Source organism: Bison bison, unplaced genomic scaffold, assembly GCF_000754665.1.
Source record: "Bison bison bison isolate TAMUID 2011002044 unplaced genomic scaffold, Bison_UMD1.0 scf7180017864471, whole genome shotgun sequence".
NCBI lineage: Eukaryota > Metazoa > Chordata > Mammalia > Artiodactyla > Bovidae > Bison > Bison bison.
This window is the reverse complement of record NW_011495032.1, coordinates 43387013-43403102: the sequence shown is the minus strand read 5'-3', so window position 1 is coordinate 43403102 and position 16090 is coordinate 43387013.

The window sequence follows — 16090 nt, the reverse complement described above, 5'->3', positions numbered from 1 at the left end:
CATGTGTACCCCAGTGTTCATCGCAGCACTGTTTATAATAGCCAGGACATGGAAGCAACCTAGATGCCCATCAGCAGATGAATGGATAAGCAAGCTGTGGTACATATACACAATGGAGTATTACTCAGCCATTAAAAAGAATACATTTGAATCAGTTCTAATGAGATGGATGAAACTAGAACCTATTATACAGAGTGAAGTAAGCCAGAAAGAAAAACACCAATACAGTATACTAATGCATATATATGGAATTCAGAAAGATGGTAACAATAACTCTGTGTACGAGACAGCAAAAGAGACACTGATGTATCTATCAGTCTTATGGACTCTGTGGGAGAGGGAGAGGGTGGGGAGATTTGGGAGAATGGCATTGAAACATGTATAATACCATGTATGAAATGAGTCACCAGTCCAGGTTCGATGCACGATACTGGATGCTTGGGGCTGGTGCACTGGGACGACCCAGAGGGAGGGTATGGGGAGGGAGGAGGGAGGAGGGTTCAGGATGGGGAACTCAGGTATACCTGTGGTGGATTCATTTCGATATTTTGCAAAACTAATACAATATTGTAAAGTTTAAAAATAAAATAAAATTTAAAAAAAAAAGGATGCTAGCTCTCCAAAAAAATAAATAAATAAATAAATAAAAACGAAAACATTTTGTCTGTATGATGATGCATTAAAATTCAACATTTATGGAACACCTCCTACATGTTAGGTATTAATTTTCAAATGATTAAAAGTAAATTCTGTAATAGAAAAAAAAATAAAGTGTTTCCTCTTCCAATCTGTTTCTTATGATGCTTGTCAGATTAACATTAAAATTTGGTTAAAGCCATTGCCATTTTTTCTGTTAAAAGAGCCACCCTGATGTTCCTTCTTTCTGGAATGCTGTACCTTAAGTTTTTACTTTAGAAATTCTAGCTTTATCCCAACTCCTAGGTGCTCCTTCTTGAATAGTTAGTACCAGCAAGACTCTCCCCTCCCTCAGATTCTGTGGCCTGAAGAATCTTTTAGAGCAACTGTTTTGCACACTGCATATATTCTCACGTATTGCTTTATTCTGCTTGTTATAGCTTGTGATGTAGGCTGAATTTCTGTTGAGATCCACATTGTGATGAATTTCTCTGTATACAGAAGGTAAAGAACCTCCAAAAACTGATGTACTCAAGAAAAAGTCAATGCTATCATTAATAATGATAGAAGTGGTCTAGAAAGATTTAGCACTTTTATGATATTAAAATACATAGTTCCTAAACGTTTAATTTCACCTCATCCATCTTTATGTCCTAAATTTTAAGATGAGAAAAAGATGTGTGTTTTAATTTTATAAAATATGATTCCACCTGCATGAAATAATTAGGACAAAGAAAAATTAAATTGTGAAAACACCGATCAATAATACTTCAGACAATAAAAACATGAAACAAATTATATCATGGGTGCTTCAAAATAGCGATATTATTATTTTTTTTAGCTAATTGAAATGAATATGTCAAATGAAAGGAAAATAAAGGCTACAGTGAGTCATCATTTTCATTTTTAAATTATATCCAATTAGATAAAATTAATTTATCAGAAAGAATAGTGAATATTAAAGTATAGTGCTAACTAAGTCTGTTATGGAGTAATGCATCTTATATATGTGATATTCTTATTTTTGTAGAAAGAAATGAAACATTAAATGGAGGGAAGTTATTATAGTATTTAAGACCCTAGTAGCTCAGCTGGTAAAGAATCCGCCTGCAATGCAGGAGACCCTGTTTCAATTCCAGGGTCGGGAAGATCTGCTGGAGAAGGAATAGGTTCCCCTCTCCAGTATTCTTGGGCTTCCCTGGAGGCTCAGCTGGTAAAGAATCCGCTTGCAATATAGGAGGCCACGATCTTTGGGATCATGGAGTCCCAAAGAGTTGGACACGACTGAGCGACTTTCACTTAAGACACTTGTGGTAGATTTTGCCTTGAATCCTGACCTTACCTCCTAATACATGTTTGATAGTAAGGAAGTCATATATTCTCACTGATCATCAATTCTCTCACATAGAATTTAGTATAATATTTATCTCAGAAGGTTGTCATAAGATTTAAATAGTACATAGTAAAGTGCTCATTAAGGTGCCTAACACATTTTACTAATCCAGAAATTGCAAGGTATTAATATTTTCAGATACCTTGTAACTTAAAATCTTCTCCTAAAGCACTTATATTTAGTAACAGGGAGGTCCAGCTCCATTATGAAGTTTGTTTTAACAATGCCCAGATTTGGAGCAACACATGAGCTGATATTAAAGGAGGTAAATGTTGAGGGAGTCCCTGAAATTGAATAGTAGATTTGAAGTTTAAGGCTACAATGTTATTTTTAAAGAAAAATGATTATTAATATCCTCATTGATTTGTAGTTACCATTGAAGACAGGATGTTGACTGGAATGAAACATGAGATAAGTTTCTAGGGGTATTTATAATGGTTTATTTCTTGATATGGGGCCTATAACATGGTGCTGATCAGTTTATTAAAACAAATTGAGCTATGTATAGGAGAAGGCAATGGCAACCCACTCCAGTACTTTGTCTGGAAAATCCCATGGATGGAGGAGCCTTGTAGGCTGCAGTCCATGGGGTCGCAAAGAGTCGGACACGACTGAGCAACTTTGCTTTCATTTTTCAGTTTCATGCATTGGACAAGGAAATGGCAACCCACTCCAGTGTTCTTGCCTAGAGAACCCCAGGGACGGTGGAGCCTGATGGTCTGCTGTCTCTGGGGTTGCACAGAGTCGGACACGACTGAAGTGACTTAGCAGACTTAGCAGCAGCAAAGCTATGTATACATGTTATGTTCACTCTTATGTTTGTTATATATAAAGTTTAGATTCAATTTATTTATTTTTGTAATTCAACAGATGTATTTATTTTACAAGTATAATAAAAGCTTTCAATTGCTTATTGTATCATTGAGAAAAACAAATCCAAAAATATATCATTTTTGAGTTGAATAATTTTTTGAAATCAATATACTTGCATTGATCAAGTATATGTTAATTAATATTACAGCAATGTACATTTAATAGTGATGGAGTGAATTTTTAAATTAGACACTTATGTCTAATATTAAAACTCACTGAATATTAAATTGCAGTGAGTATACCTGAAAGTGAAAGTGAAAATGAAGTCCCTCAGTCGTGTCTGGCTTTTTGTGACCCCATTGACTGTAGCCTACCAGGCTCTTCCATCCATGGGATTTTCCAGGCAAGAATACTGGAGTGGGTTACCATTTCCTTCTCCAGGGGATCTTCCCAACCCAGGGATCGAACCCAGGTCACCTGCATTGTAGACAGTCGCTTTACAGTTTCAGCTACCAGGGAGTATACCTAGTATCTGAGATAATTATGATAAGGTTATCAGCATAAAATCTAAAACCTTTGAAAAGATCACATTATGATCGAGAACCCATTATGACAGAAAAATCCACAAAAGTAAGGTGGACATATGAGTCTGCAGATATAAATGATATATTTTAAATGTTATATTAATTACATTAAAGCAAATGAAAAATATTTGAATTTTTAAATTTTTGACTAGGTCCTAATTTTCCAAAGTAGATTTTCTTTTGATAAACCAGTCTATCAAACATGAGGATTTTATTTACTTCCTTTGGTAGTTATATACCCTTTGCTTTAATTGTAACAAATCATCTCTATAAATCTACATTAAAATCATAATTTAATTTGAAAATGACTATTACAGTTCTATGACACTTCAGCTTTGGCTCCTCCCAGGATTGATCCCTATGAAGGCAGGATCTGAAACTTTCCTAACATGATAAACTTTACATCACACACACTGAGCATTCTTAAATCATAAAAACCTGAGATTATTTCCTTCCTGGCTATCAGGCATGCCCATCTTATACAATAACTGATTTATCCCTACACACTTTTAACTGGACTATGATCTTATTATCTTTTGTACTAATATGACATCCTAACATATTATCCTAACAAATTCCTAGCAACAATAAAAACTTTGTAATTTTCAAACTTTTTTACCTCTTGTAAAGGGGTTCTCTTGAGTGCACAGAATTATTCAATAAGCAATACAAATTTAAAACTAGTTCTCATAAAAAATTGAAATGCCAGCTAATGAAGTTGGTAATGAAATTTGGAGCTAACAAATCTTTATACTTTTATAATAATTTGAATTAAATGACTCATGATTCTAATATAATTTAGATATATTTATTCTTAACATGACTTATAGTCTTTGCATGATTAGTTTATTTTACCGACTAAGAAGTTCCATTAGAATATGTATAATTCATTCATTATGATTTTTATAATTTAGCAAAAAGCTCTGAAATCATAACAAAAGGCAGGTTTATTTCTAAAACTAACACACCGTTGTAACTGTATGCCTAATAAGTATGTCTATTGTTTCCTGGAATACAAAATCAAGTGGGCATCACCACGAACAAATCTAGTGGAAATGATGGAATTCCAGTTGACCTATTTCAAACCCTAAAAGATGATGTTGTTAAAGTGCTGCACTCAATATGCCAGCAAATTGGGAAAACTCAGCAGTGGCCACAGGACTGGAAAAGGTCAGTTTTCATTACAATCTCAAAGAAAGGCAATGCGAAAGAATGCTCAAAGTACCACACAATTACACTCATCTCACACGCTAGCAAAGTAATGCTCAAATTTCTCCAAGCCAGGCTTCAACAGTATGTGAATTGTGAGCTTCCAGATGTTCAAGCTGGATTTAGAAAAGGCAGAGGAAATAGAGATCAAATTGCCAACATCCGTTGCATTACTGAAAAAGCGAGAGAATTCCAGAAAAACATCTACTTCTGTTTTATTGATTACACCAAAGCCTTTCATGGTGTAGATCACAAAAAATTGTGGAAAATTCTGAAAGAGATGGGAATACCAGACTACCTTACCTGCCTCCTGAGAAATATGTATATAGGTCAAGAAGCAACAGTTAGAAGTGGACATGGAATAACAGGCTGGTTCCAAATAGGAAAAGGAGTACATAAAGGCTGTATATTGTCACCCTGCTTATTAATCTTATATGCTGAAATCATCATGTAAAATGCCAGGCTGGAAGAAGCATAAGTTGGATTCAAGATTGCCAGGAGAGATATCAATAACCTCAGATATACAGATGACACCACCCTTATAGCAAAAAGTGAAGAACTAAAGAACCTCTTGATGAAAGTGAAAGAGAAGAGTGAAAAAAGTTGGCTTAAAACTCAACAGTCAGAAAACTAAGATCATGGCATCTGGTCCCATCACTTCAAGGCAAATAAATGGGGAAACAATGAAAGACTATTTTGGGGTGCTACAAAATCACTGCAGATGGTGACTGCTGCTGTGAAATTAAAAGACCCTTGCTCCTTGGAAGAAAAATTATGACCAACATAGACAGCATATTAAAAAGCAGAGACATCACTTTGCCAACAAAGGTCCGTCTAGTCAAGGCTATGGTTTTTCCAGTGGTCATGTTTGAATGTGAGAGTTGGAACATAAGGAAAGCTGAGCAGTGAAGAACTGATGCTTTGAAACTGTGGTGTTGCAGAAGACTCTTGAGAGTCCCTTGGACTGCAAGGAGATCAAGCCAGTCCATCCTAAAGTAAATCAGTCCTGAATATTCATTGGAAGGACTGATGCTGAACCTGAACTCCAGTACTTTGGCCATCTGATGTGAAGAGCTGACTCACTGGAAAAGACCGTGATGCTAGGAAAGACTGAAAGCAGAAGGGAATGACATTGGATGAGGTGGTTGGATGGCACTGACTCAATTGACATGAGTTTGAGCAAGCTCCGGGAGTTGGTGATGGACAGGAAAGCCTGGTGTGCTGCAGTCCATGGAGTTGCAGAGTCGGACACAACTGAGCAACTGAACTGAACTGAACTGATTGTTTCCTATATTCCCTTCAAAGTGAAAATTGCTCAGTTGTGTCTGACTTTGTGACCGCATGGACTACATAGTTCAAGAATTCCAGGCCAGAATACTGGAGTGGGCAGCTGTTCCCTTCTTTAGGGTGTCTTCCCAATCTAGGAATCGAACCAGGGTCTCCTGCATTGCAGGTAGATGGTTTACTAGCTGACCTACCAGGGAAGCCCTTACCTCTTACTTAGGAGTTTACATCATTTATTATTTTAATGTTTTTAAAACTTATTCATTAAGACTATGAGCTACTTGAGGGAAACTTCTGCATCTTCCTCTTTGACCTTCCAGATTCTTTCTTGCTACCTGTGGTTAAGTTTGGTGCTCCTATTTTCTTTAAACACATGAATAAATGAATGAGTGGAATATTAGATGCCAATTTTTACCAAAGTCTCCTTTCTTCTCTGATTTGCTTATTGTCTTGGATATCATATAAGGCAGCATAGTCACATTTTGTTAATAAAAAATGTAAGTTCATCTTAGATTCAAAGAAAAGGCTGATGCAAAATCAAAGCATCCCAGAACATATGTTGCTATATCCAGTTACTAATAAATTGTAAGATAATTTTAAGGAATTCTCAAAAATGTAATCCTTTGAAATAATAGAAACTGGTTTGTTTTATGCATAAGTGTAGATTGCCATCTACAAGAAATATTTTATTCATGAATTTCATGTAATAATAAAATCTGAGACAGCATTAACAGAAAATATGGAACCTTTTCATGTCTGATTGGAAAGGGATTGGGACTACATTTCACATGAATAAAATTGATCTGATATTTGCCCAACTTACACTTGGTTTTGTAGTGAATAGCTTGAGGATCAGGCTCAGGAATTTAGAGTTCATTTATTTCAAAATTTGGAAATAAAGTCAAGAGAGATAAAGGGCTTTATGAAGATCAGAGTCTTCTGAAAAGAAAAGAGGCATTGCATAAGCCTACTCTTTCTATTTTCATTCTATTACATCATTCTTCACTATTTTATAACAAAATTCCTACAGTCAAAAGGTTATGATTTTAAAACATTTTAAATTTTGTTGATGTATAAAATACATACTGTAATATGTATTTGTTCTTCTTGTTGTTTAATCACTAAGTCATATATGACACTTTCCGACACCATGGACTGTAGCTCACCAGATTCCTCTGTCCGTGGGATTTTCCAGGCAAGAATACTGGACTGGGTTGCCATTTCCTTCTCCAGGGGATCTTCCTGACCCAGGGATCAAACCCATCTCCTACATTGACAGGCAGACTTTACCACTAAGCCATCAGAAAAGCCTACAATGTGTATTCAGTTCAGTTCAATCGCTCAGTCATGTTTGACTGTTTGTGACCCCATGAACCACGGCACGCCAGGCCTCCCTGTCCATCACCAATTCCTGGAGTCCACCCAGACCCATGTCCATTGAGTCTGATGATACCATCGAACCATCTCATCCTCTGTCGTCCCCTTCTCCTCCTGCCCTCAGTCTTTCCCAGCATCAGGGTCTTTTCCAATGAGTCAGCACTTCGCATCAGGTGGCCAAAGTATTGGAGAAAATGCACTAATTTTAAGTGTGCAATTCAAACAACTTTTACTTATGTATATACCTGTATAACTCCCATATGTCAAGATACTCAATGACTTCAGCACTTATAGGCTTTCTTTGTGGCTCAGCTGGTAAAGAATCTACCTGTAATGCAGGAGACCTCAGTTTGATTCCTGGGTTGGGAAGATTCCCTGGAGAAGGAAAAGGCTACTACCCACTCCAGTATTCTGGCCTGGAGAATCCCTTGGACTGTATAGTCCATGGGGTCACAAAGAGTCAGACATGATGGAGTGACTTTCACTTCACTTCACCAGCACTTACACTTCTTCAAATAAAATATAACTCTGACATAGTATGATAAGTGGAACCAAAATTCAAACAGTGTAAAATGAGAGATTTTCAAAATGTGTTTAGAATTAATAAAATGATGGATGACCTGCATGTATAAGTAACTGGCCCAGAATTTGGGGATGCAGTAGCAGGATCAAATTCTTCCCTGGGACCTTTTCCAAACTGGCACCACCTGCTAAGGATCATCTACAGGTACTAAAATATCACTGGGTTTAATTCTGGGTCCTATGACTGGTTGGATTTCCATAAGAGTGACTAAGATTTCAAGAGTCTTACAGTTAGTTGGATCCCCTGGGGCTGTTCTGGAGAAACTGAGCCAGAAGAAAAGGGAATGAATGTGAAGATCCATCTTCGGTCTCTTTGTATTTAGTGCTGATGTTGCTTACCATTATCAGCTATTTCCCTTCTGTTGTCCTGCTCCTTTCATATCCTTCAATCCCACCTCCTAGAAAAAATCACTATTTAAGAAAAGAAGGGATGGACAGAAGATGAAGCTCTGTCACTAATTATATTATAACTTATGTGCATGGAAGAAGTAATGTTATCACAAGGTTTTTATCATCTACCTTAAAGTGCTTAGAAACATGAGAGATTCTTGTTTGATCACCAGTCATCTTTATTCAGAATGTTTGCTTTTCTGTTTTATTCTTTCCTCCTGAAAGTGATTTTTTTTTGTTTTAAAATTGTCCCAACCTCCTGTTACAGACACCCAGGACGCATGCACTCTCTCACTGTGTATGAATTCTGTAGTTCTCTTTCTCTCTAGATCTATACTGATATATTTATCTTCTTGCTCACTCTCTCTCTATACACACACACACACACACACACACACATATGACTGCTAGATTGATGGGGCAACTGATGGACATCAGTTTTTGACTACTAACACTTTTGTCCTTGGGCTTCCCTGGTGGCTTAGATGGTAAAGAATCTGCCTGAAATGCAGGAGACCCAGGTTCAATCCCTGGATTGGGAAAATCCCCTGCAGAAGGGAATGGCTACCAACTCCAATATTCTTGCCTGAAGAATTCCATGGACAGAGGAGCCTGGAGGGCTATAGTCCATAGGGTTGCAAAGAGTTGAACATGACTCAGTAACTAAGCACACTTTTGTCTCTGCCACGGTTGTTTTTCCCTCTGGTTTACAGATACTGGCAACTAACTCTAATACAGGTTGTCTTATAATACAAGTCAATGGGTCAGCCTAATTTAGGCTTTACAAATTCTTATCCACAGCATCCTTCCTTTTATGATTAGTTTGGCTTTCAGCCCAGAGTTTTGCATTCATTTTCTTTTTTTTTTTTCCCCCAGGTTAACATGAGGTTTTATTTGAAGATTGTTGTTGAAAGTATCATGTTCATAAGCTTATTAAGACTCATAATCTATGATATGATCATCACAAATTAAGGAACAAATTGGTAAAGACAATTATTAAGATGCCACAGTTAGAATATCTCCGATGGGGAATATGTACATTTTCTCAAATATTGCATAGCATTACATGTCACACCATGACTTAATGCCTTTATTTTTTACAGGTAATTCATTTCACACTCATCCCGTCTTCATGGTTATGAAACCATGCAGATGAAAAATAATGTGACTGAGTTTATTCTACTTGGGTTGACCCAGGATCCTGTTAGGAAGAAAATAGTGTTTGTCATTTTCTTGGTTTTTTATTTGTGGATGTTAATGGGTAACCTGCTGACTTTTGGTCCTCACAGCTGTTGATGCCGGGGGCACAAAAAAGACTATATGATGCCATAAAACAGACAGCCCTTCATTTAAAAGACTTTCCGAGCTGTACACTCCCCCCTCTGGATTCTGATGAACAAAGACTACAGGCCTAAAAAAACAAACAAAATTTCTGGCTTTCCCTGTTAAAAAAAAATACATGTATACCCTAAAGTTATCTATTCCCATTGTTGCCACCAGACATTTTCTGATTAAATGGGGGTGCCCCTAACTTTAAGATCAATGATTAAATTTAATTTTTAAAAACCTTATAGATCCATATGAAATGATTCATTCATCTCTTATCCTTTAACAATTACTAGGTGACATGTTAATAGATGGGTTCCTCCTTTAGTGAGTTTCGATAAAACAAGTCCCATACAACCTGAATTATGGAGAACATTGGCTGCTATGACACCTGTGATCTTATATAGACCTTTAAATAAACAAAGATATATTGTACGGGCCTGCATACATTCTCCCTATGCCTTTTTGTTGGCCAAAAATTGAAATGAGTTGGGAGTTTTTAAAAGAAAAACTGTTTATAATGTCAAATGTGTAAATTATTTTATATCAAATTGTGTTGATAAAAATGACTAAAGTAATTATAAGGCTGTAATGATTGTAAAACAACCACCATATTTGATGGTTCCTGTAAAATTAGAGAGACAATGGTTTGATGATTATATATTAAAAGTTTTATATGAATTTAATGGCTTAATTTGGTCTGCAAATATAGAAAACATGGTAACACAAGTTTTGACATATGGCAAGTAGTGATAGTCTGTCATCTTCTGCTCAAACCTCTTATCTGCTCAGGGGAGCAGGAAGGTGGAAAATAGGGGCCTTTGGCAAGTAATTGACACTGAGCAACCTGTAAAGCTCAGTGAAATGTGTGTTCAGTCCCTTAGTCGTATCCAACTCTTTTGCAACCCCATGGCCTGCAGCCTGCCAGGTTCCTCTGTCTACAGGATTGCTGAGGAAAGATTACTGGACTGGGTTGCCATTTCCTTCTCCAGGGGGATCTTCCTGACAGAGGGATCGAAACAGCATCTCCTGCATCTAATGCATTTAAGGGGAATTCTTTACCCACTGAGCCACTGGGGAAGCCCAAATATGTGATGAGTTGATTCTCTATCTTCAATTTTGTGCTCTTTAGGGGCAGAATATAGAGACAACAAATCCTTCATTTTATTAAGTTTATATCATTATGATCCTGAGGAAATAGATTTGCTGAAAAATTTGGTTTTTCAATACCTACATATTGGGATATGTTTTACAAATGGACAAAGACATCAAACAGAGCTGATCTTACCTTACTGTTGATTTCCCAACAGAAATATCATGGAAGGAGGAAAGGATTAGAATAATCTAGATAAGGTGCAGAATCTATAAATAACAGTAACTGAGTAGCCAGGAAAATATTAAAGTCTGACAGAGGGGCTGAGGATATTTGGCACATAGTGTTCTTGCCTGGAGAATCCCAGGGACAGGGGAGCCTGGTGGGCTGCTGTCTATGGGGTCGCACAGAGTCGGACATGACTGAAGCGACTTAGCAGCAGCAGCAGCAAGTAAGGAGACCAAGAAAGAACCTGAGGGAGAAACGTCTTGCTACAAAGCACACATTTTCAAGAGTTTAAGAAATTCAGATTCAAAATTCCAATATTATAGATATGGTTTTCTGTCCTAATGTGATTCACTGAGAACACATCATAAATTTATGTTTACATTTGACTTCATGTTCTAAAAAGTGTTACTTTGTATATCTCCTTATAGTATTAACTTAAACACATCTTTAAATAATCAGTGGAGTAATGAAAATATGAACAATCATCTTCAGGAAAGCAGGGAATTTTTAGTGACTGGATTTATATTCTCTGTTTACATCTTTAGCATTTAAAACCATGCAAAATAATGCAGATAAACCAGAAAATATCCCCAGTTATTCTAAATGTCAAATTGATCACAGTTATTGAAACCTGAAGCTGGATTTATATTGACCTTTTCAAGTAATTTGTGAATTCCCTTCAAGAAATCACTCATGAATGTTCCAACATCATACAAGTAGAAGCCACAAACCAGCCTGTCTATTGCTGTTCAAATAGTTGCCCAGTAAAAAAGAGTGGCAAATTCAACCATAGTTGACTTGAAATATTGACAAATACTTTATCAGTAAAACAGCTGAAATACAGACAGGCTTAAATTCAGTGATTATATTTTGTATAGATTGATTGGTAGTTCTCAACTTCTTTCTTGGCCCAAATAAATTCCTTGCCCACTTCATTCCTGCTATTTGAAAAGATAGCTAGGAATAAACAATTTATTTACTATATTTATCATGAATGAAAAAGAGTCTGCAGTCTGTTTGTCAAATATTGGGATAAGGTACTAAAGATTGAAATTTTGAACCCGTCTTTCCATTTCCACTCTTAACTCACCAGTACATAAGTTTGCATTATGATGAAGTCACAGAATAAAAGGCATTAAATATCAATACTTCTCATTTATGCTTCCATAATGTGTGCATTTATTATATCCATTTGAGCCTCAAAATAACTCCAAGAGATTGGAGAGGTTGGTTATATTATTATTACTTTGTCAAAAGGATGTCAATTCTACTCTCTCCTGTCAAAATTATAAAATAAACATCACAAGAGATAAGTGTTTGGATATTTGCCATTCAGAGCCTTAATTTTCTTCCTGATATCATTCAGATTACCAAAATCTTCAGTCTACTTTTGTACAAATTGAACATAATGCTTAAGGATTTCAAGTCAAAACACTTGATATAAAAAAGTAGGAGTTAAAGTCTCTTATATAAAGAAAAAACTAGGTAGAGGAGAAATACCAAATAAGGGGAACCACATATGAAAATAAAATACTTTTATGTTTAAGCCCAGATGTCCTTTTTTTTTTTTTTTTTTATAGCCAGTGGGGCTTATTTATTTATTTATTTATTTTTCTTTCTTTTTTAAATTTTATTTAATTTTTAAACTTTACATAATTGTATTAGTTTTGCCAAATATCAAAATGAATCCACCACAGGTATACATGTGTTCCCCATCCTGAACCCTCCTCCCTCCTCCCTCCCCATACCATCCCTCTGGGTCGTCCCAGTGCACTAGCCCCAAGCATCCAGCATCGTGCATCGAACCTGGACTGGCAACTCGTTTCTTACATGATATTTTACATGTTTCAATGCCATTCTCCCAAATCTTCCCACCCTCTCCCTCTCCCACAGAGTCCATAAGACTGTTCTATACATCAGTGTCTCTTTTGCTGTTGCGTACACCAGGTTATTGTTACCATCTTTCTAAATTCCATATATATGCGTTAGTATACTGTATTTATGTTTTTCCTTCTGGCTTACTTCACTCTGTATAATAGGCTCCAGTTTCATCCACCTCATTAGAACTGATTCAAATCAATTCTTTTTAATGGCTGAGTAATACTCCATTGTGTATATGTACCACAGCTTTCTTATCCATTCATCTGCTGATGGACATCTAGGTTGCTTCCATGTCCTGGCTATTATAAACAGTGCTGCGTAAGCCCAGATGTCTTTAGATTTGAACTAGAATATTTAGTCTCAGGAAGAATGGAGAGGAAGAATTTTCAAAAATTCGATTCCTTAACTGCCAGTTCACTCTAGTTCTGATTAAGTATCTCCTAGAAGTTTCCTTAACATGCTTTCTACTGAAAGGGTATCAGGCAAGAAGGCCAGGGGTCTCCAAACAAAGGAAAAAGGATGCCAGTGTCGGCCTTTTTTTTTTACTTTTAAAATTTATTTTATTTTTAATTAGAGGATAATTACTTTATAATATTGTGATAGGTTTTGACATACGTCAACATGAATCAGTGCTAGGTATACATGTGTCTCCTTCCTCTTGAACCTTCCCTACAACCTCCCTCCCCATCACACCCTTCTAGGTTATCACAGAGCACCAGCTTTGGGTTCCCTGCATCATAAACTAAACTAAACTACATTCCTTTTTATAGCTGAGTTTAGTTTATGTATGACTATTTTACGTATGGTAGCATATATGTTTCAATGCTATACTCTCATATTATCCCACCCTCTCTTTCCCCAACTGTGTTCAAAATGTCTGTCTCTTTTGCTGTCCTACAAGTAGATCTTCAATACTACCTTCCTATATTCCATTTATATGTGTTAATATATCATATTTGTCTTTCTTTTTCTGACTTACTTTACACTGTATAATAGACTTGAGGTTCATCCACCTCATTAGTACTGACTCAAATACATTCCTTTTTATAGCTGAGTAATATTCCACTGTGAATGTACCATAACTTCCTTATCCATTTGTCTGTCAATGGACATCTGGGTTGCTTCCATGTCCTAGCTATTGTAAATAGTGCTGCAATGAACATTGGTGTACATGTGTCTCTTTCAATTCTGGTTTCCTCAGGGCATATGCCCAGTAGTGGGATTGCTGGATCATCTGGTAGCTTTATTCCTAGTTTTTTAAGGAATCACCATACTGTTTTCCATAGTGGCTGTATCGATTTTCATTTTCACTAACAGTGTAAGAGAGTCCCCTTTTCTCCACACCCTCTTCAGCGTTTATTGTTTGTAGACTTTTTGATGATGGCCATTCTGTGAGATGTGAGATGATACCTCATCGTAGTTTTTATTTGCATTTCTCTAATAATTAGTGATGTTGAGCATCTTTTCATGTTTATTAGTCATCTGTATGTCTTCTTTGGAGAAATAGCTGTATAAGTCTGCCCACTTTTTGATCTAATTGTTTGTTTTTTGGTATTGAGCTGCATGGGCTACTTGTATATTTTAGAGATTAATTATTTGTCAGTTGTTTCATTTGCTATTAATTTCTCCCATTCTGAAGTTTGTCTTTTCACTTTGCTTATAGTGTCCTTCATTGTGCAAAAACTTTTAAGCTTATTTAGATCCCATTTGTTTACTTTTGTTTTTATTTCCTATATTCTAGGAAGTGGGTCATAAGGGATCTTGCTGTGTTTTATGCCAGAGAGTGTTTTGTCTGTGCTTTCCTCTAAAAGTTTTATAGTTTCTTACATTTAGGTCTTTAATCCATTTTGAGTTTATTCTTGTACATGGTATTAGGAAATGTTCTAATTTCATTCTTTTACATATAGTTGACCAGTTTTTCTCCATTACATATTTTTGCCTCCTTTGTCAAAGATAAGGTGCCCATAAGTGTGAGGATTTATCTCTGGGCTTTCTATCTTGTTCCATTGGCCTATATTTCTGTTTTTGTGCAAGTACCAAACTGTCTTGATGACTGTAGCTTTGTAGTATAGTCTGAAGTCAGGAAGGTTGATTCCTCCAGTTTCATTTTTCTTTCTCAAGATTGTTTTGGCTATTCAGGGTCTTTTTGTGTTTTCATACAAACTGTGAAATTATTTGTTGTAATTCTGTGAATAATACCATTGATAGTTTGATAGGGATTGTATTGAATCTATAGATTGCTTTGGGTAGTGTCATCATTTTCACTGTATTGATTCTTTCAATCAAGGAACATGGTGTATCTCTCCATCTGTTTGTGTCATCCTTGATTTCTTTCCTGAGGTCCTTGTAATATTATAAATTTTCTGAAGTAACTCCTTGATAAAATTCCAAACAAGTCTGGTGGGGGAGCTGTCCATGAAAGAAGCCAGAGGAGGTAGAACATATAGAATGGATGTTTGGACCATTTGTTCCTGACTTGGGGCTTGAAAATGGAGAGAACTCCACAAGAACTCCAAAAAGTTTCTGGTTAAACAGTAGAATATAAGTCTTCTGATGGTAACACTCATATCTAATTCACCTAACAATCTCCAGTCTGGATACACTGCCTGGCAATTAAAGGTCAGTCAACACCATTGAATGGGGTGGACTGATTTAAAATATAACCAAATCTGATTCCTTTCTTTCTCTTTTCCTTTGTGCTTAGTCTAGGGTCACCTGCTCACAGGGTGCAGTATGTAGAAGCCTCACAAGGCCCTTTAGACCAGGGGTCCTCCCGAGAAAGGGCTACATGGACACTTCAGCTCCATGGACTATGTGTCACTCCTCAGACATTTTAAATCTCTCCCTTAAGTGGCAGGAGGAACAAACTATGTGTCGGATTTTTTTCTCTTAAAATTCTGTGTTGCCATGATGACACCTGGTTCCACTTGAACTTTTCTCAAACCTTGAGCTAACCAATGTGTTTTTCTTATGGAAATGTTTTTCTTAAGCTATGTTAATGAAACTAAGTATTTGCTTTGGAATTTGCCTTTCCTCAAAATGGTTCCACCTAAGACTAAGTTTTAGGTGAAAATAGCTCAACAAACCAGTATTCATATCAATTGTTTTATGGCTGGCAGATGACACACCTCATGCTATCCTATCTCAAAAATGTATATTGTAGGAAAGGGACCTGGTGTAACTGTCAGGCTTGAGGTGTCTCTCTTATCTGATTAATAGTTTTCTAGCAGACATAAAACATCTGGCTAAAGACTAGCATCGGGGCAATCTCCATCCCGCTTCTGATGTCTGTGT